At 31.3% G+C, this 26,984-nt stretch overlaps 1 protein-coding gene across 11 annotated transcripts in view; it reads left to right on the top strand.

The window, feature by feature from the left end:
- NCOA1 (nuclear receptor coactivator 1) overlaps positions 1–26,984 on the top strand; it is a 503,045-nt gene that overhangs the window by 458,783 nt on the left and 17,278 nt on the right. The window lies entirely within an intron of this gene.

The following is a 26,984-nucleotide window of genomic DNA, read 5'->3' as shown; positions in this document are numbered from 1 at the left end:
CCCCTATGTACAAGAATATAACTACTATAATACTGCCCCTATGTACAAGAATATAACTACTATAATACTGCTCCCTATGTATAAGAATATAACTACTATAATACTGCTCCTATGTACAAGAATATAACTACTATAATACTGCTCCTATGTACAAGAATATAACTACTATAATACTGCCCCCTATGTACAAGAATATAACTACTATAATACTGCCCCTATGTACAAGAATATAACTACTATAATACTGCCCCTATGTACAAGAATATAACTACTATAATACTGCCCCCTATGTACAAGAATATAACTACTATAATACTGCCCCTATGTACAAGAATATAACTACTATAATACTGCCTCTTATGTATAAGAATCTAACTACTATAATACTGCTCCTATGTACAAGAATCTAACTACTATAATACTGCCCCCTATGTACAAGAATATAACTACTATAATACTGTCCCCTTTGTACAAGAATATAACTACTATAATACTGTCCCCTTTGTACAAGAATATAACTACTATAATACTGCTCCCTATGTACAAGAATATAACTACTATAATACTGCTCCCTATGTACAAGAATATAACTACTATAATACTGCCTCCTATGTACAAGAATATAACTACTATAATACTGCCTCCTATGTACAGAATATAACTGCTATAATACTGCCCCCTATGTACAAGAATATAACTACTATAATACTGCCCCTATGTACAAGAATATAACTACTATAATACTGCCCCCTATGTGCAAGAATATAACTACTATAATGCTGCCCCTATGTACAAGAATATAACTACTATAATACTGCCCCCTATGTGCAAGAATATAACTACTATAATACTGCCCCCTATGTACAAGAATATAACTACTATAATACTGTCCCCTTTGTACAAGAATATAACTACTATAATACTGCCTCCTATGTACAGAATATAACTACTATAATACTGCCCCCTAAGTACAAGAATATAACTACTATAATACTGCTCCCTATGTACAAGAATATAACTACTATAATACTGTCCCCTTTGTACAAGAATATAACTACTATAATACTGTCCCCTTTGTACAAGAATATAACTACTATAAAACTGCTCCCTATGTACAAGAATATAACTACTATAATACTGTCCTTATGTACAAGAATATAACTACTATAATACTGCTCCTATGTACAAGAATATAACTACTATAATACTGCTCCCTATGTACAAGAATATAACTACTATAATACTGCCTCCTATGTACAAGAATATAACTACTATAATACTGCCTCCTATGTACAGAATATAACTACTATAATACTGCCCCCTATGTACAAGAATATAACTACTATAATACTGCCCCTATGTACAAGAATATAACTACTATAATACTGCCCCCTATGTGCAAGAATATAACTACTATAATGCTGCCCCTATGTACAAGAATATAACTACTATAATACTGCCCCCTATGTGCAAGAATATAACTACTATAATACTGCCCCCTATGTACAAGAATATAACTACTATAATACTGTCCCCTTTGTACAAGAATATAACTACTATAATACTGCCTCCTATGTACAGAATATAACTACTATAATACTGCCCCCTATGTACAAGAATATAACTACTATAATACTGCTCCCTATGTATAAGAATATAACTACTATAATACTGTCCCCTTTATACAAGAATATAACTACTATAATACTGCTCCCTATGTACAAGAATATAACTACTATAATACTGTCCTTATGTACAAGAATATAACTACTATAATACTGCTCCTATGTACAAGAATATAACTACTATAATACTGCTCCCTATGTACAAGAATATAACTACTATAATACTGCTCCCTATGTACAAGAATATAACTACTATAATACTGTCCCCTTTGTACAAGAATATAACTACTATAATACTCTCCCCTTTGTACAAGAATATAACTACTATAATACTGCTCCTATGTACAAGAATATAACTACTATAATACTGCTCCTATGTACAGAATATAACTACTATAATACTGCTCCCTATGTACAAGAATATAACTACTATAATACTGTCCTTATGTACGAGAATATAACTACTATAATACTGCTCCTATGTACAAGAATATAACTACTATAATACTGCTCCTATGTACAAGAATATAACTACTATAATACTGCCCTCTATGTACAAGAATATAACTACTATAATACTGCTCCTATGTACAAGAATATAACTACTATAATACTGCTCCTATGTACAAGAATATAACTACTATAATACTGGTCCCTATGTACAAGAATATAACTACTATAATACTGACTCCTATGTACAGAATATAACTACTATAATACTGCCCCCTATGTACAAGAATATAACTACTATAATACTGCCCCTATGTACAAGAATATAACTACTATAATACTGCCCCCTATGTGCAAGAATATAACTACTATAATACTGCCCCTATGTACAAGAATATAACTACTATAATACTGCCCCCTATGTACAAGAATATAACTACTATAATACTGTCCCCTTTGTACAAGAATATAACTACTATAATACTGCCTCCTATGTACAGAATATAACTACTATAATACTGCCCCTATGTACAAGAATATAACTACTATAATACTGTCCCCTTTGTACAAGAATATAACTACTATAATACTGCCTCCTATGTACAGAATATAACTACTATAATACTGCCCCCTATGTACAAGAATATAACTACTATAATACTGCTCCCTATGTATAAGAATATAATTAATACTGCCCCTATGTACAAGAATATAACTACTATAATGCTGCTCCTATATACAAGAATATAATTACTATAATACTGCCCCCTATGTACAAGAATATAACTACTATAATACTGCTCCTATGTACAAGAATATATCTACTATAATACTGCTCCTATGTACAAGAATATAACTGCTATAATACTGCCCCCTATGTACAAGAATATAACTAATACTGCTCCTATGTACAAGAATATAACTGCTATAATACTGCCCCCTATGTACAAGAATATAACTACTATAATACTGCCCCCTATGTACAAGAATATAACTACTATAATACTGCCCCCTATGTACAAGAATATAACTACTATAATACTGCTCCTATGTACAAGAATATATCTACTATAATACTGCTCCTATGTACAAGAATATAACTGCTATAATACTGCCCCCTATGTACAAGAATATAACTACTATAATACTGCCCCTATGTACAAGAATACAACTACTATAATACTGCCCCCTATGTACAAGAATATAACTACTATAATACTGCTCCTATGTACAAGAATATAACTACTATTATACTGCCCCTATGTACAAAACTATAACTACTATAATACTGACCGCTATGCACAAGAATATAACTACTATAATACTGCCCCCTATGTACAAGAATATAACTACTATAATACTGCCCCCTTTGTACAAGAATATAACTACTATAATACTGCTCCTATGTACAAGAATATAACTACTATAATACTGCTCCTATGTACAAGAATATAACTACTATTATACTACCCCTATGTACAAGAATATAACTACTATAATACTGCCCGCTATGCACAAGAATATAACTACTATAATACTGCCCCTATGTACAAGAATATAACTACTATAATACTGCCCCTATGTACAAGAATATAACTACTATAACACTGCCTCCTATGTACAAGAATATAACTACTATAATACTGCCCCCTATGTACAAGAATATAACTACTATAATACTGCTCCTATGTACAAGAATATAACTACTATAATACTGCCCCCTATGTACAAGAATATAACTACTATAATTCTGCCCCCTTTGTACAAGAATATAACTACTATAATACTGCTCCTATGTACAAGAATATAACTACTATAATACTGCCCCTTATGTACAAGAATATAACTACTATAATACTGCCCCCTTTGTACAAGAATATAACTACTATAATACTGCCCCCTATGTACAAGAATATAACTACTATAATACTGTCCCCTTTGTACAAGAATATAACTACTATAATACTGCTCCCTATGTACAAGAATCTAACTACTATAATACAGCCCCCTATGTACAAGAATCTAAGTACTATAATACTGCTCCTATGTACAAGAATCTAACTACTATAATACTGCCCCCTATGTACAAGAATATAACTACTATAATACTGTCCCCTTTGTACAAGAATATAACTACTATAATACTGTCCCCTTTGTACAAGAATATAACTACTATAATACTGCCCCCTATGTGCAAGAATATAACTACTATAATGCTGCCCCTATGTACAAGAATATAACTACTATAATACTGCCCCCTATGTACAAGAATATAACTACTATAATACTGCCCCTATGTACAAGAATATAACTACTATAACACTGCCTCCTATGTACAAGAATATAACTACTATAATACTGCCCCCTATGTACAAGAATATAACTACTATAATACTGCTCCTATGTACAAGAATATAACTACTATAATACTGCCCCCTATGTACAAGAATATAACTACTATAATTCTGCCCCCTTTGTACAAGAATATAACTACTATAATACTGCTCCTATGTACAAGAATATAACTACTATAATACTGCCCCCTATGTACAAGAATATAACTACTATAATACTGCCCCCTTTGTACAAGAATATAACTACTATAATACTGCCCCCTATGTGCAAGAATATAACTACTATAATACTGTCCCCTTTGTACAAGAATATAACTACTATAATACTGCTCCCTATGTACAAGAATCTAACTACTATAATACAGCCCCCTATGTACAAGAATCTAAGTACTATAATACTGCTCCTATGTACAAGAATCTAACTACTATAATACTGCCCCCTATGTACAAGAATATAACTACTATAATACTGTCCCCTTTGTACAAGAATATAACTACTATAATACTGTCCCCTTTGTACAAGAATATAACTACTATAATACTGCCCCCTATGTGCAAGAATATAACTACTATAATGCTGCCCCTATGTACAAGAATATAACTACTATAATACTGCCCCCTATGTGCAAGAATATAACTACTATAATACTGCCCCCTATGTACAAGAATATAACTACTATAATACTGTCCCTTTTGTACAAGAATATAACTACTATAATACTGCCTCCTATGTACAGAATATAACTACTATAATACTGCCCCCTATGTACAAGAATATAACTACTAGAATACTGCTCCCTATGTACAAGAATATAACTACTATAATACTGTCCCCTTTGTACAAGAATATAACTACTATAATACTGCTCTCTATGTACAAGAATATAACTACTATAATACTGTCCTTATGTACAAGAATATAACTACTATAATACTGCTCCTATGTACAAGAATATAACTACTATAATACTGCTCCCTATGTACAAGAATATAACTACTATAATACTGCTCCCTATGTACAAGAATATAACTACTATAATACTGTCCCCTTTGTACAAGAATATAACTACTATAATACTCTCCCCTTTGTACAAGAATATAACTACTATAATACTGCTCCTATGTACAAGAATATAACTACTATAATACTGCTCCTATGTACAGAATATAACTACTATAATACTGCTCCCTATGTACAAGAATATAACTACTATAATACTGTCCTTATGTACAAGAATATAACTACTATAATACTGCTCCTATGTACAAGAATATAACTACTATAATACTGCTCCCTATGTACAAGAATATAACTACTATAATACTGCTCCTATGTACAAGAATATAACTACTATAATACTGGTCCCTATGTACAAGAATATAACTACTATAATACTGCCTCCTATGTACAGAATATAACTACTATAATAATGCCCCCTATGTACAAGAATATAACTACTATAATACTGCCCCTATGTACAAGAATATAACTACTATAATACTGCCCCCTATGTACAAGAATATAACTACTATAATACTGTCCCCTTTGTACAAGAATATAACTACTATAATACTGCCTCCTATGTACAGAATATAACTACTATAATACTGCCCCTATGTACAAGAATATAACTACTATAATACTGTCCCCTTTGTACAAGAATATAACTACTATAATACTGCCCCCTATGTACAAGAATATAACTACTTTAATACTGCCTCCTATGTACAGAATATAACTACTATAATACTGCCCCTATGTACAAGAATATAACTGCTATAATACTGCCCCCTATGTACAAGAATATAACTACTATAATACTGCCTCCTATGTGCAGAATATAACTACTATAATACTGCCCCCTATGTACATGAATATAACTACTATAATACTGCTCCCTATGTACAAGAATATAACTACTATAATACTGCTCCTATGTACAAGAATATAACTACTATAATACTGGTCCCTATGTACAAGAATATAACTACTATAATACTGCCTCCTATGTACAGAATATAACTACTATAATAATGCCCCCTATGTACAAGAATATAACTACTATAATACTGCCCCTATGTACAAGAATATAACTACTATAATACTGCCCCCTATGTACAAGAATATAACTACTATAATACTGCCCCTATGTACAAGAATACAACTACTATAATACTGCCTCCTATGTACAAGAATATAACTACTATAATACTGCCCCTATGTACAAGAATATAACTACTATAATACTGCCCCTATGTACAAGAATATAACTACTATAATACTGCCCCCTATGTACAAGAATATAACTACTATAATACTGCCCCCTATGTACAAGAATATAACTACTATAATACTGCTCCTATGTACAAGAATATAACTACTATAATACTGCCCGCTATGTACAAGAATATAACTACTATAATACTGCCCCTATATACAAGAATATAACTACTATAATACTGCCCCCTATGTACAAGAATATAACTACTATAATACTGCCTCCTATGTACAGAATATAACTACTATAATACTACTCCTATGTACAAGAATATAACTACTATAATACTGCTCCTATGTACAAGAATATAACTACTATAATACTGCCCCCTATGTACAAGAATATAACTACTATAATACTGCCCCCTTTGTACAAGAATATAACTACTATAATACTGCCCCCTATGTACAAGAATATAACTACTATAATACTGCCTCCTATGTACAGAATATAACTACTATAATACTGCCCCTATGTACAAGAATATAACTACTATAATACTGCCCCCTATGTACAAGAATATAACTACTATAATACTGCCTCCTATGTGCAGAATATAACTACTATAATACTGCCCCCTATGTACAAGAATATAACTACTATAATACTGTCCCCTTTGTAAAAGAATATAACTACTATAATACTGTCCCCTTTGTACAAGAATATAACTACTATAATACTGCTCCCTATGTACAAGAATATAACTACTATAATACTGCTCCCTATGTACAAGAATATAACTACTATAATACTGCCTCCAATGTACAAGAATATAACTACTATAATACTGCCTCCTATGTACAAGAATATAACTACTATAATACTGCTCCCTATGTACAAGAATATAACTACTATAATACTGTCCCCTTTGTACAAGAATATAACTACTATAATACTCTCCCCTTTGTACAAGAATATAACTACTATAATACTGCTCCTATGTACAAGAATATAACTACTATAATACTGCTCCTATGTACAGAATATAACTACTATAATACTGCTCCCTATGTACAAGAATATAACTACTATAATACTGTCCTTATGTACAAGAATATAACTACTATAATACTGCTCCTATGTACAAGAATATAACTACTATAATACTGCTCCCTATGTACAAGAATATAACTACTATAATACTGCTCCTATGTACAAGAATATAACTACTATAATACTGGTCCCTATGTACAAGAATATAACTACTATAATACTGCCTCCTATGTACAGAATATAACTACTATAATACTGCCCCCTATGTACAAGAATATAACTACTATAATACTGCCCCTATGTACAAGAATATAACTACTATAATACTGCCCCCTATGTGCAAGAATATAACTACTATAATACTGCCCCTATGTACAAGAATATAACTACTATAATACTGCCCCCTATGTACAAGAATATAACTACTATAATACTGTCCCCTTTGTACAAGAATATAACTACTATAATACTGCCTCCTATGTACAGAATATAACTACTATAATACTGCCCCTATGTACAAGAATATAACTACTATAATACTGTCCCCTTTTTACAAGAATATAACTACTATAATACTGCCCCCTATGTACAAGAATATAACTACTATAATACTGCCTCCTATGTACAGAATATAACTACTATAATACTGCCCCTATGTACAAGAATATAACTACTATAATACTGCCCCCTATGTACAAGAATATAACTACTATAATACTGCCTCCTATGTGCAGAATATAACTACTATAATACTGCCCCCTATGTACAAGAATATAACTACTATAATACTGCCCCCTATGTACAAGAATATAACTACTATAATACTGCCCCTATGTACAAGAATACAACTACTATAATACTGCCTCCTATGTACAAGAATATAACTACTATAATACTGCCCCTATGTACAAGAATATAACTACTATAATACTGCTCCTATGTACAAGAATATAACTACTATAATACTGCCCCCTATGTACAAGAATATAACTACTATAATACTGCTCCTATGTACAAGAATATAACTACTATAATACTGCTCCTATGTACAAGAATATAACTACTATAATACTGCCCGCTATGTACAAGAATATAACTACTATAATACTGCCCCTATATACAAGAATATAACTACTATAATACTGCCCCCTATGTACAAGAATATAACTACTATAATACTGCCTCCTATGTACAGAATATAACTACTATAATACTACTCCTATGTACAAGAATATAACTACTATAATACTGCTCCTATGTACAAGAATATAACTACTATAATACTGCCCCCTATGTACAAGAATATAACTACTATAATACTGCCCCCTTTGTACAAGAATATAACTACTATAATACTGCCCCCTATGTACAAGAATATAACTACTATAATACTGCCTCCTATGTACAGAATATAACTACTATAATACTGCCCCTATGTACAAGAATATAACTACTATAATACTGTCCCCTATGTACAAGAATATAACTACTATAATACTGCCTCCTATGTGCAGAATATAACTACTATAATACTGCCCCCTATGTACAAGAATATAACTACTATAATACTGTCCCCTTTGTAAAAGAATATAACTACTATAATACTGTCCCCTTTGTACAAGAATATAACTACTATAATACTGCTCCCTATCTACAAGAATATAACTACTATAATACTGCTCCCTATGTACAAGAATATAACTACTATAATACTGCCTCCTATGTACAAGAATATAACTACTATAATACTGCCTCCTATGTACAAGAATATAACTACTATAATACTGCTCCTATGTACAAGAATATAACTACTATAATACTGCTCCTATGTACAAGAATATAACTACTATAATACTGCTCCCTATGTACAAGAATATAACTACTATAATACTGCTCCTATGTACAAGAATATAACTACTATAATACTGGTCCCTATGTACAAGAATATAACTACTATAATACTGCCTCCTATGTACAGAATATAACTACTATAATACTGCCCCCTATGTACAAGAATATAACTACTATAATACTGCCCCTATGTACAAGAATATAACTACTATAATACTGCCCCCTATGTGCAAGAATATAACTACTATAATACTGCCCCTATGTACAAGAATATAACTACTATAATACTGCCCCCTATGTACAAGAATATAACTACTATAATACTGTCCCCTTTGTACAAGAATATAACTACTATAATACTGCCTCCTATGTACAGAATATAACTACTATAATACTGCCCCTATGTACAAGAATATAACTACTATAATACTGTCCCCTTTGTACAAGAATATAACTACTATAATACTGCCCCCTATGTACAAGAATATAACTACTATAATACTGCCTCCTATGTACAGAATATAACTACTATAATACTGCCCCTATGTACAAGAATATAACTACTATAATACTGCCCCCTATGTACAAGAATATAACTACTATAATACTGCCTCCTATGTACAAGAATATAACTACTATAATACTGCCCCTATGTACAAGAATATAACTACTATAATACTGCTCCTATGTACAAGAATATAACTACTATAATACTGCCCCCTATGTACAAGAATATAACTACTATAATACTGCTCCTATGTACAAGAATATAACTACTTTAATACTGCCCGCTATGTACAAGAATATAACTACTATAATACTGCCCCTATATACAAGAATATAGCTACTATAATACTGCCCCCTATGTACAAGAATATAACTACTATAATACTGCCTCCTATGTACAGAATATAACTACTATAATACTGCTCCTATGTACAAGAATATAACTACTATAATACTGCCCCCTATGTACAAGAATATAACTACTATAATACTGCCCCCTTTGTACAAGAATATAACTACTATAATACTGCCCCCTATGTACAAGAATATAACTACTATAATACTGTCCCCTTTGTACAAGAATATAACTACTATAATACTGCTCCCTATGTACAAGAATCTAACTACTATAATACAGCCCCCTATGTATAAGAATCTAACTACTATAATACTGCTCCTATGTACAAGAATCTAACTACTATAATACTGCCCCCTATGTACAAGAATATAACTACTATAATACTGTCCCCTTTGTACAAGAATATAACTACTATAATACTATCCCCTTTGTACAAGAATATAACTACTATAATACTGCTCCCTATGTACAAGAATATAACTACTATAATACTGCTCCCTATGTACAAGAATATAACTACTATAATACTGCCTCCTATGTACAAGAATATAACTACTATAATACTGCCTCCTATGTACAGAATATATCTACTATAATACTGCCCCCTATGTACAAGAATATAACTACTATAATACTGCCCCTATGTACAAGAATATAACTACTATAATACTGCCCCCTATGTGCAAGAATATAACTACTATAATGCTGCCCCTATGTACAAGAATATAACTACTATAATACTGCCCCCTATGTGCAAGAATATAACTACTATAATACTGCCCCCTATGTACAAGAATATAACTACTATAATACTGTCCTCTTTGTACAAGAATATAACTACTATAATACTGCCTCCTATGTACAGAATATAACTACTATAATACTGCCCCCTATGTACAAGAATATAACTACTATAATACTGCTCCCTATGTACAAGAATATAACTACTATAATACTGTCCCCTTTATACAAGAATATAACTACTATAATACTGCTCCCTATGTACAAGAATATAACTACTATAATACTGTCCTTATGTACAAGAATATAACTACTATAATACTGCTCCTATGTACAAGAATATAACTACTATAATACTGCTCCCTATGTACAAGAATATAACTACTATAATACTGCTCCCTATGTACAAGAATATAACTACTATAATACTGTCCCCTTTGTACAAGAATATAACTACTATAATACTCTCCCCTTTGTACAAGAATATAACTGCTATAATACTGCTCCTATGTACAAGAATATAACTACTATAATACTGCTCCTATGTACAGAATATAACTACTATAATACTGCTCCCTATGTACAAGAATATAACTACTATAATACTGTCCTTATGTACAAGAATATAACTACTATAATACTGCTCCTATGTACAAGAATATAACTACTATAATACTGCTCCTATGTACAAGAATATAACTACTATAATACTGCCCTCTATGTACAAGAATATAACTACTATAATACTGCTCCTATGTACAAGAATATAACTACTATAATACTGCTCCTATGTACAAGAATATAACTACTATAATACTGCTCCTATGTACAAGAATATAACTACTATAATACTGCTCCTATGTACAAGAATATAACTACTATAATACTGGTCCCTATGTAGAAGAATATAACTACTATAATACTGCCTCCTATGTACAGAATATAACTACTATAATACTGCCCCCTATGTACAAGAATATAACTACTATAATACTGCCCCTATGTACAAGAATATAACTACTATAATACTGCCCCCTATGTGCAAGAATATAACTACTATAATACTGCCCCTATGTACAAGAATATAACTACTATAATACTGCCCCCTATGTACAAGAATATAACTACTATATTACTGTCCCCTTTGTACAAGAATATAACTACTATAATACTGCCTCCTATGTACAGAATATAACTACTATAATACTGCCCCTATGTACAAGAATATAACTACTATAATACTGTCCCCTTTGTACAAGAATATAACTACTATAATACTGCCTCCTATGTACAGAATATAACTACTATAATACTGCCCCTATGTACAAGAATATAACTACTATAATACTGCCCCCTATGTACAAGAATATAACTACTATAATACTGCCTCCTATGTGCAGAATATAATTACTATAATACTGCCCCCTATGTACAAGAATATAACTACTATAATACTGCCCCCTATGTACAAGAATATAACTACTATAATACTGCCCCTATGTACAAGAATACAACTACTATAATACTGCCCCCTATGTACAAGAATATAACTACTATAATACTGCCCCTATGTACAAGAATATAACTACTATAATACTGCTCCTATATACAAGAATATAACTACTATAATACTGCCCCCTATGTACAAGAATATAACTACTATAATACTGCTCCTATGTACAAGAATATATCTACTATAATACTGCTCCTATGTACAAGAATATAACTGCTATAATACTGCCCCCTATGTACAAGAATATAACTACTATAATACTGCCCCTATGTACAAGAATATAACTACTATAATACTGCCTCCTATGTACAAGAATCTAACTACTATAATACTGCCCCCTATGTACAAGAATATAACTACTATAATACTGTCCCCTTTGTACAAGAATATAACTACTATAATACTGTCCCCTTTGTACAAGAATATAACTACTATAATACTGCTCCCTATGTACAAGAATATAACTACTATAATACTGCTCCCTATGTACAAGAATATAACTACTATAATACTGCCTCCTATGTACAAGAATATAACTACTATAATACTGCCTCCTATGTACAGAATATAACTACTATAATACTGCCCCCTATGTACAAGAATATAACTACTATAATACTGCCCCTATGTACAAGAATATAACTACTATAATACTGCCCCCTATGTACAAGAATATAACTACTATAATACTGCCCCCTATGTACAAGAATATAACTACTATAATACTGTCCCCTTTGTACAAGAATATAACTACTATAATCCTGCCTCCTATGTACAGAATATAACTACTATAATACTGCCCCCTAAGTACAAGAATATAACTACTATAATACTGCTCCCTATGTACAAGAATATAACTACTATAATACTGTCCCCTTTGTACAAGAATATAACTACTATAATACTGTCCCCTTTGTACAAGAATATAACTACTATAAAACTGCTCCCTATGTACAAGAATATAACTACTATAATACTGTCCTTATGTACAAGAATATAACTACTATAATACTGCTCCCTATGTACAAGAATATAACTACTATAATACTGCTCCCTATGTACAAGAATATAACTACTATAATACTGTCCTTATGTACAAGAATATAACTACTATAATACTGCTCCTATGTACAAGAATATAACTACTATAATACTGCTCCCTATGTACAAGAATATAACTACTATAATACTGCTTCCTATGTACAAGAATATAACTACTATAATACTGTCCCCTTTGTACAAGAATATAACTACTATAATACTCTCCCCTTTGTACAAGAATATAACTACTATAATACTGCTCCTATGTACAAGAATATAACTACTATAATACTGCTCCTATGTACAGAATATAACTACTATAATACTGCTCCCTATGTACAAGAATATAACTACTATAATACTGTCCTTATGTACGAGAATATAACTACTATAATACTGCTCCTATGTACAAGAATATAACTACTATAATACTGCTTCCTATGTACAAGAATATAACTACTATAATACTGTCCCCTTTGTACAAGAATATAACTACTATAATACTCTCCCCTTTGTACAAGAATATAACTACTATAATACTGCTCCTATGTACAAGAATATAACTACTATAATACTGCTCCTATGTACAGAATATAACTACTATAATACTGCTCCCTATGTACAAGAATATAACTACTATAATACTGTCCTTATGTACGAGAATATAACTACTATAATACTGTCCTTATGTACGAGAATATAACTACTATAATACTTCTCCTATGTACAAGAATATAACTACTATAATACTGTCCTTATGTACGAGAATATAACTACTATAATACTGCTCCTATGTACAAGAATATAACTACTATAATACTGCCCTCTATGTACAAGAATATAACTACTATAATACTGCTCCTATGTACAAGAATATAACTACTATAATACTGCTCCTATGTACAAGAATATAACTACTATAATACTGCTCCTATGTACAAGAATATAACTACTATAATACTGGTCCCTATGTACAAGAATATAACTACTATAATACTGCCTCCTATGTACAGAATATAACTACTATAATACTGCCCCCTATGTACAAGAATATAACTACTATAATACTGCCCCCTATGTACAAGAATATAACTACTATAATACTGTCCCCTTTGTACAAGAATATAACTACTATAATACTGCCTCCTATGTACAGAATATAACTACTATAATACTGCCCCTATGTACAAGAATATAACTACTATAATACTGTCCCCTTTGTACAAGAATATAACTACTATAATACTGCCTCCTATGTACAGAATATAACTACTATAATACTGCCCCTATGTACAAGAATATAACTACTATAATACTGCCCCCTATGTACAAGAATATAACTACTATAATACTGCCTCCTATGTGCAGAATATAACTACTATAATACTGCCCCCTATGTACAAGAATATAACTACTATAATACTGCCCCTATGTACAAGAATACAACTACTATAATACTGCCCCCTATGTACAAGAATATAACTAATACTGCCCCTATGTACAAGAATATAACTGCTATAATACTGCTCCTATATACATGAATATAACTACTATAATACTGCTCCTATGTACAAGAATATAACTACTATAATACTGCCCCCTATGTACAAGAATATAACTACTATAATACTGCCCCCTTTGTACAAGAATATAACTATTATAATACTGCTCCTATGTACAAGAATATAACTATTATAATACTGCTCCTATGTACAAGAATATAACTACTATAATACTGCTCCTATGTACAAGAATATAACTACTATTATACTGCCCCTATGTACAAAACTATAACTACTATAATACTGACCGCTATGCACAAGAATATAACTACTATAATACTGCCCCCTATGTACAAGAATATAACTACTATAATACTGCCCCCTTTGTACAAGAATATAACTACTATAATACTGCTCCTATGTACAAGAATATAACTACTGTAATACTGCTCCTATGTACAAGAATATAACTACTATTATACTGCCCCTATGTACAAGAATATAACTACTATAATACTGCCCGCTATGCACAAGAATATAACTACTATAATACTGCCCCTATGTACAAGAATATAACTACTATAATACTGCCTCCTATGTACAAGAATATAACTACTATAATACTACCCCCTATGTACAAGAATATAACTACTATAATACTGCTCCTATGTACAAGAATATAACTACTATAATACTGCCTCCTATGTACAAGAATATAACTACTATAATACTGCCTCCTATGTACAGAATATAACTACTATAATACTGCCCCCTATGTACAAGAATATAACTACTATAATACTGCCCCTATGTACAAGAATATAACTACTATAATACTGCCCCCTATGTGCAAGAATGTAACTACTATAATGCTGCCCCTATGTACAAGAATATAACTACTATAATACTGCCCCCTATGTGCAAGAATATAACTACTATAATACTGCCCCCTATGTACAAGAATATAACTACTATAATACTGTCCCCTTTGTACAAGAATATAACTACTATAATACTGCCTCCTATGTACAGAATATAACTACTATAATACTGCCCCCTATGTACAAGAATATAACTACTATAATACTGCTCCCTATGTACAAGAATATAACTACTATAATACTGTCCCCTTTGTACAAGAATATAACTACTATAATACCGTTCCCTTTGTACAAGAATATAACTACTATAATACTGCTCTCTATGTACAAGAATATAACTACTATAATACTGTCCTTATGTACAAGAATATAACTACTATAATACTGCTCCTATGTACAAGAATATAACTACTATAATACTGCTCCCTATGTACAAGAATATAACTACTATAATACTGCTCCCTATGTACAAGAATATAACTACTATAATACTGTCCCCTTTGTACAAGAATATAACTACTATAATACTCTCCCCTTTGTACAAGAATATAACTACTATAATACTGCTCCTATGTACAAGAATATAACTACTATAATACTGCTCCTATGTACAGAATATAACTACTATAATACTGCTCCCTATGTACAAGAATATAACTACTATAATACTGCCCCCTATGTACAAGAATATAACTACTATAATACTGCCCCCTATGTACAAGAATATAACTACTATAATACTGCCTCCTATGTACAGAATATAACTACTATAATACTGCCCCTATGTACAAGAATATAACTACTATAATACTGCCCCCTATGTCCAAGAATATAACTACTATAATACTGCCTCCTATGTGCAGAATATAACTACTATAATACTGCCCCCTATGTACAAGAATATAACTACTATAATACTGTCCCCTTTGTACAAGAATATAACTACTATAATACTGTCCCCTTTGTACAAGAATATAACTACTATAATACTGCTCCCTATGTACAAGAATATAACTACTATAATACTGCTCCCTATGTACAAGAATTTAACTACTATAATACTGCCTCCTATGTACAAGAATATAACTACTATAATACTGCCTCCTATGTACAAGAATATAACTACTATAATACTGCTCCTATGTACAAGAATATAACTACTATAATACTGCTCCCTATGTACAAGAATATAACTACTATAATACTGCTCCTATGTACAAGAATATAACTACTATAATACTGGTCCCTATGTACAAGAATATAACTACTATAATACTGCCTCCTATGTACAGAATATAACTACTATAATACTGCCCCCTATGTACAAGAATATAACTACTATAATACTGCCCCTATGTACAAGAATATAACTACTATAATACTGCCCCCTATGTGCAAGAATATAACTACTATAATACTGCCCCTATGTACAAGAATATAACTACTATAATACTGCCCCCTATGTACAAGAATATAACTACTATAATCCTGCCTCCTATGTACAGAATATAACTACTATAATACTGCCCCTATGTACAAGAATATAACTACTATAATCCTGCCTCCTATGTACAGAATATAACTACTATAATACTGCCCCTATGTACAAGAATATAACTACTATAATACTGTCCCCTTTGTACAAGAATATAACTACTATAATACTGCCCCCTATGTACAAGAATATAACTACTATAATACTGCCTCCTATGTACAGAATATAACTACTATAATACTGCCCCTATGTACAAGAATATAACTACTATAATACTGCCCCCTATGTACAAGAATATAACTACTATAATACTGCCTCCTATATACAGAATATAACTACTATAATACTGCCCCCTATGTACAAGAATATAACTACTATAATACTGCCCCCTATGTACAAGAATATAACTACTATAATACTGCCCCTATGTACAAGAATATAACTACTATAATACTGCCCCTATGTACAAGAATATAACTACTATAATACTGCCCCCTATGTACAAGAATATAACTACTATAATACTGCCTCCTATATACAGAATATAACTACTATAATACTGCCCCCTATGTACAAGAATATAACTACTATAATACTGCCCCCTATGTACAAGAATATAACTACTATAATACTGCCCCTATGTACAAGAATATAACTACTATAATACTGCTCCTATGTACAAGAATATAACTACTATAATACTGCCCCCTATGTACAAGAATATAACTACTATAATACTGCTCCTATGTACAAGAATATAACTACTATAATACTGCCCGCTATGTACAAGAATATAGCTACTATAATACTGCCCCTATATACAAGAATATAGCTACTATAATACTGCCCCCTATGTACAAGAATATAACTACTATAATACTGCCTCCTATGTACAGAATATAACTACTATAATACTGCTCCTATGTACAAGAATATAACTACTATAATACTGCTCCCTATGTACAAGAATATAACTACTATAATACTGCCTCCTATGTACAAGAATATAACTACTATAATACTGCCTCCTATGTACAGAATATAACTACTATAACACTGTCCCCTTTGTACAAGAATATAACTACTATAATACTGCCTCCTATGTACAGAATATAACTACTATAATACTGCCCCCTATGTACAAGAATATAACTACTATAATACTGCTCCCTATGTACAAGAATATAACTACTATAATACTGTCCCCTTTGTACAAGAATATAACTACTATAATACCGTTCCCTTTGTACAAGAATATAACTACTATAATACTGCTCTCTATGTACAAGAATATAACTACTATAATACTGTCCTTATGTACAAGAATATAACTACTATAATACTGCTCCTATGTACAAGAATATAACTACTATAATACTGCTCCCTATGTACAAGAATATAACTACTATAATACTGCTCCCTATGTACAAGAATATAACTACTATAATACTGTCCCCTTTGTACAAGAATATAACTACTATAATACTCTCCCCTTTGTACAAGAATATAACTACTATAATACTGCTCCTATGTACAAGAATATAACTACTATAATACTGCTCCTATGTACAGAATATAACTACTATAATACTGCTCCCTATGTACAAGAATATAACTACTATAATACTGCCTCCTATGTACAGAATATAACTACTATAATACTGCCCCTATGTACAAGAATATAACTACTATAATACTGCCCCCTATGTCCAAGAATATAACTACTATAATACTGCCTCCTATGTGCAGAATATAACTACTATAATACTGCCCCCTATGTACAAGAATATAACTACTATAATACTGTCCCCTTTGTACAAGAATATAACTACTATAATACTGTCCCCTTTGTACAAGAATATAACTACTATAATACTGCTCCCTATGTACAAGAATATAACTACTATAATACTGCTCCCTATGTACAAGAATATAACTACTATAATACTGCCTCCTATGTACAAGAATATAACTACTATAATACTGCCTCCTATGTACAAGAATATAACTACTATAATACTGCTCCTATGTACAAGAATATAACTACTATAATACTGCTCCCTATGTACAAGAATATAACTACTATAATACTGCTCCTATGTACAAGAATATAACTACTATAATACTGGTCCCTATGTACAAGAATATAACTACTATAATACTGCCTCCTATGTACAGAATATAACTACTATAATACTGCCCCCTATGTACAAGAATATAACTACTATAATACTGCCCCTATGTACAAGAATATAACTACTATAATACTGCCCCCTATGTGCAAGAATATAACTACTATAATACTGCCCCAATGTACAAGAATATAACTACTATAATACTGCCCCCTATGTACAAGAATATAACTACTATAATACTGTCCCCTTTGTACAAGAATATAACTACTATAATCCTGCCTCCTATGTACAGAATATAACTACTATAATACTGCCCCTATGTACAAGAATATAACTACTATAATACTGTCCCCTTTGTACAAGAATATAACTACTATAATACTGCCCCCTATGTACAAGAATATAACTACTATAATACTGCCTCCTATGTACAGAATATAACTACTATAATACTGCCCCTATGTACAAGAATATAACTACTATAATACTGCCCCCTATGTACAAGAATATAACTACTATAATACTGCCTCCTATATACAGAATATAACTACTATAATACTTACCCCTATGTACAAGAATATAACTACTATAATACTGCCCCCTATGTACAAGAATATAACTACTATAATACTGCCCCTATGTACAAGAATATAACTGCTATAATACTGCCCCTATGTACAAGAATATAACTACTATAATACTGCCCCCTATGTACAAGAATATAACTACTATAATACTGCCTCCTATATACAGAATATAACTACTATAATACTGCCCCCTATGTACAAGAATATAACTACTATAATACTGCCCACTATGTACAAGAATATAACTACTATAATACTGCCCCTATGTACAAGAATATAACTACTATAATACTGCTCCTATGTACAAGAATATAACTACTATAATACTGCTCCTATGTACAAGAATATAACTACTATAATACTGCTCCTATGTACAAGAATATAACTACTATAATACTGCCCGCTATGTACAAGAATATAGCTACTATAATACTGCCCCTATATACAAGAATATAGCTACTATAATACTGCCCCCTATGTACAAGAATATAACTACTATAATACTGCCTCCTATGTACAGAATATAACTACTATAATACTGCTCCCTATGTACAAGAATATAACTACTATAATACTGCCTCCTATGTACAAGAATATAACTACTATAATACTGCCTCCTATGTACAAGAATATAACTACTATAATACTGCCTCCTATGTACAGAATATAACTACTATAATACTGTCCCCTTTGTACAAGAATATAACTACTATAATACTGCCTCCTATGAACAGAATATAACTACTATAATACTGCCCCTGTGTACAAGAATATAACTACTATAATACTGTCCCCTTTGTACAAGAATATAACTACTATAATACTGCCCCCTATGTACAAGAATATAACTACTATAATACTGCCTCCTATGTACAGAATATAACTACTATAATACTGCCCCTATGTACAAGAATATAACTACTATAATACTGCCCCCTATGTACAAGAATATAACTACTATAATACTGCCTCCTATGTGCAGAATATAACTACTATAATACTGCCCCCTATGTACAAGAATACAACTACTATAATACTGCCCCTATGTACAAGAATACAGCTACTATAATACTGCCCCCTATGTACAAGAATATAACTACTATAATACTGCCCCTATGTACAAGAATATAACTACTATAATACTGCTCCTATGTACAAGAATATAACTACTATAATACTGCCCCCTATGTACAAGAATATAACTACTATAATACTGCTCCTATGTACAAGAATATAACTACTATAATACTGCCCGCTATGTACAAGAATATAACTACTATAATACTGCCCCTATATACAAGAATATAACTACTATAATACTGCCCCCTATGTACAAGAATATAACTACTATAATACTGCCTCCTATGTACAGAATATAACTACTATAATACTGCTCCTATGTACAAGAATATAACTACTATAATACTGCCCCCTATGTACAAGAATATAACTACTATAATACTGCCCCCTTTTTACAAGAATATAACTACTATAATACTGCCCCCTATGTACAAGAATATAACTACTATAATACTGCCTCCTATGTACAGAATATAACTACTATAATACTGCCCCTATGTACAAGAATATAACTACTATAATACTGCCCCCTATGTACAAGAATATAACTACTATAATACTGCCTCCTATGTGCAGAATATAACTACTATAATACTGCCCCCTATGTACAAGAATATAACTACTATAATACTGTCCCCTTTGTACAAGAATATAACTACTATAATACTGCTCCCTATGTACAAGAATATAACTACTATAATACTGCTCCCTATGTACAAGAATATAACTACTATAATACTGCCTCCTATGTACAAGAATATAACTACTATAATACTGCCTCCTATGTACAAGAATATAACTACTATAATACTGCTCCCTATGTACAAGAATATAACTACTATAATACTGCTCCTATGTACAAGAATATAACTACTATAATACTGGTCCCTATGTACAAGAATATAACTACTATAATACTGCCTCCTATGTACAGAATATAACTACTATAATACTGCCCCCTATGTACAAGAATATAACTACTATAATACTGCCCCTATGTACAAGAATATAACTACTATAATACTGCCCCCTATGTGCAAGAATATAACTACTATAATACTGCCCCTATGTACAAGAATATAACTACTATAATACTGTCCCGTTTGTACAAGAATATAACTACTATAATACTGCCTCCTATGTACAGAATATAACTACTATAATACTCCCTCTATGTACAAGAATATAACTACTATAATACTGTCCCCTTTGTACAAGAATATAACTACTATAATACTGCCCCCTATGTACAAGAATATAACTACTATAATACTGCCTCCTATGTACAGAATATAACTACTAAAATACTGCCCTTATGTACAAGAATATAACTACTATAATACTGCTCCTATGTACAAGAATATAACTACTATAATACTGCTCCCTATGTACAAGAATATAACTACTATAATACTGCTCCCTATGTACAAGAATATAACTACTATAATACTGCTCCCTATGTACAAGAATATAACTACTATAATACTGTCCCCTTTGTACAAGAATATAACTACTATAATACTGCTCCTATGTACAAGAATATAACTACTATAATACTGCTCCTATGTACAGAATATAACTACTATAATACAGCTCCCTATGTACAAGAATATAACTACTATAATACTGTCCTTATGTACAAGAATATAACTACTATAATACTGCTCCTATGTACAAGAATATAACTACTATAATACTGCTCCTATGTACAAGAATATAACTACTATAATACTGCCCTCTATGTACAAGAATATAACTACTATAATACTGCTCCTATGTACAAGAATATAACTACTATAATACTGCTCCTATGTACAAGAATATAACTACTATAATACTGCTCCTATGTACAAGAATATAACTACTATAATACTGCCCCCTATGTGCAAGAATATAACTACTATAATACTGCCCCTATGTACAAGAATATAACTACTATAATACTGCCCCCTATGTACAAGAATATAACTACTATAATACTGCCCCCTATGTACAAGAACATAACTACTATAATACTGCCCCCTATGTACAAGAACATAACTACTATAATACTGCCCCCTATGTACAAGAATATAACTACTATAATACTGCCCCCTATGTACAAGAATATAACTACTATAATACTGCCCCTATGTACAAGAATATAACTACTATAATACTGCCCCCTATGTACAAGAATATAACTACTATAATACTGCCCCTATGTACAAGAATATAACTACTATAATACTGCCCGCTATGTACAAGAATATAACTACTATAATACTGCCCCTATATACAAGAATATAACTACTATAATACTGCTCCTATGTACAAGAATATAACTACTATAATACTGCCCCCTATGTACAAGAATATAACTACTATAATACTGCTCCTATGTACAAGAATATAACTACTATAATACTGCCCGCTATGTACAAGAATATAACTACTATAATACTGCCCCTATGTACAAGAATATAACTACTATAATACTGCCCCCTATGTACAAGAATATAACTACTATATTACTGTCCCCTTTGTACAAGAATATAACTACTATAATACTGCCTCCTATGTACAGAATATAACTACTATAATACTGCCCCTATGTACAAGAATATAACTACTATAATACTGCCCCCTATGTACAAGAATATAACTACTATAATACTGCCTCCTATGTGCAGAATATAACTACTATAATACTGCCCCCTATGTACAAGAATATAACTACTATAATACTGCCCCCTATGTACAAGAATATAACTACTATAATACTGCCCCTATGTACAAGAATACAACTACTATAATACTGCCCCCTATGTACAAGAATATAACTACTATAATACTGCCCCTATGTACAAGAATATAACTACTATAATACTGCTCCTATGTACAAGAATCTAACTACTATAATACTGCCCCCTATGTACAAGAATATAACTACTATAATACTGTCCCCTTTGTACAAGAATATAACTACTATAATACTGTCCCCTTTGTACAAGAATATAACTACTATAATACTGCTCCCTATGTACAAGAGTATAACTTCTATAATACTGCTCCCTATGTACAAGAATATAACTACTATAATACTGCCTCCTATGTACAAGAATATAACTACTATAATACTGCCTCCTATGTACAGAATATAACTACTATAATACTTTCCCCTTTGTACAAGAATATAACTACTATAATACTGCCTCCTATGTACAGAATATAACTACTATAATACTGCCCCTGTGTACAAGAATATAACTACTATAATACTGTCCCCTTTGTACAAGAATATAACTACTATAATACTGCCCCCTATGTACAAGAATATAACTACTATAATACTGCCTCCTATGTACAGAATATAACTACTATAATACTGCCCCTATGTACAAGAATATAACTACTATAATACTGCCCCCTATGTACAAGAATATAACTACTATAATACTGCCTCCTATGTGCAGAATATAACTACTATAATACTGCCCCCTATGTACAAGAATATAACTACTATAATACTGCCCCCTATGTACAAGAATATAACTACTATAATACTGCCCCTATGTACAAGAATACAACTACTATAATACTGCCCCCTATGTACAAGAATATAACTACTATAATACTGCCCCTATTTACAAGAATATAACTACTATAATACTGCTCCTATGTACAAGAATATAACTACTATAATACTGCCCCCTATGTACAAGAATATAACTACTATAATACTGCTCCTATGTACAAGAATATAACTACTATAATACTGCTCCTATGTACAAGAATATAACTACTATAATACTGCCCGCTATGTACAAGAATATAACTACTATAATACTGCCCCTATATACAAGAATATAACTACTATAATACTGCCCCCTATGTACAAGAATATAACTACTATAATACTGCCTCCTATGTACAGAATATAACTACTATAATACTGCTCCTATGTACAAGAATATAACTACTATAATACTGCCCCCTATGTACAAGAATATAACTACTATAATACTGCCCCCTTTGTACAAGAATATAACTACTATAATACTGCCCCCTATGTACAAGAATATAACTACTATAATACTGCCTCCTATGTACAGAATATAACTACTATAATACTGCCCCTATGTACAAGAATATAACTACTATAATACTGCCCCCTATGTACAAGAATATAACTACTATAATACTGCCTCCTATGTACAAGAATATAACTACTATAATACTGTCCCCTTTGTACAAGAATATAACTACTATAATACTGTCCCCTTTGTACAAGAATATAACTACTATAATACTGCTCCCTATGTACAAGAATATAACTACTATAATACTGCTCCCTATGTACAAGAATATAACTACTATAATACTGCTCCCTATGTACAAGAATATAACTACTATAATACTGCCTCCTATGTACAAGAATATAACTACTATAATACTGCCTCCTATGTACAAGAATATAACTACTATAATACTGCTCCTATGTACAAGAATATAACTACTATAATACTGCTCCCTATGTACAAGAATATAACTACTATAATACTGCTCCTATGTACAAGAATATAACTACTATAATACTGGTCCCTATGTACAAGAATATAACTACTATAATACTGCCTCCTATGTACAGAATATAACTACTATAATACTGCCCCCTATGTACAAGAATATAACTACTATAATACTGCCCCTATGTACAAGAATATAACTACTATAATACTGCCCCCTATGTGCAAGAATATAACTACTATAATACTGCCCCTATGTACAAGAATATAACTACTATAATACTGCCCCCTATGTACAAGAATATAACTACTATAATACTGTCCCCTTTGTACAAGAATATAACTACTATAATACTGCCTCCTATGTACAGAATATAACTACTATAATACTGCCCCTATGTACAAGAATATAACTACTATAATACTGTCCCCTTTGTACAAGAATATAACTACTATAATACTGCCCCCTATGTACAAGAATATAACTACTATAATACTGCCTCCTATGTACAGAATATAACTACTATAATACTGCCCCTATGTACAAAAATATAACTACTATAATACTGCCCCCTATGTACAAGAATATAACTACTATAATACTGCCTCCTATATACAGAATATAACTACTATAATACTGCCCCCTATGTACAAGAATATAACTACTATAATACTGCCCCCTATGTACAAGAATATAACTACTATAATACTGCCCCTATGTACAAGAATATAACTACTATAATACTGCTCCTATGTACAAGAATATAACTACTATAATACTGCCCCCTATGTACAAGAATATAACTACTATAATACTGCTCCTATGTACAAGAATATAACTACTATAATACTGCCCGCTATGTACAAGAATATAGCTACTATAATACTGCCCCTATATACAAGAATATAGCTACTATAATACTGCCCCCTATGTACAAGAATATAACTACTATAATACTGCCTCCTATGTACAGAATATAACTACTATAATACTGCTCCTATGTACAAGAATATAACTACTATAATACTGCCCCCTATGTACAAGAATATAACTACTATAATACTGCCCCCTTTGTACAAGAAT

The sequence above is a fragment of the Phyllobates terribilis genome, unplaced genomic scaffold (assembly GCF_046119375.1).
Source record: "Phyllobates terribilis strain yellow unplaced genomic scaffold, ASM4611937v1 Scaffold_3__8_contigs__length_932513732, whole genome shotgun sequence".
NCBI lineage: Eukaryota > Metazoa > Chordata > Amphibia > Anura > Dendrobatidae > Phyllobates > Phyllobates terribilis.
This window is presented reverse-complemented; position numbering and strand designations above follow the sequence as displayed.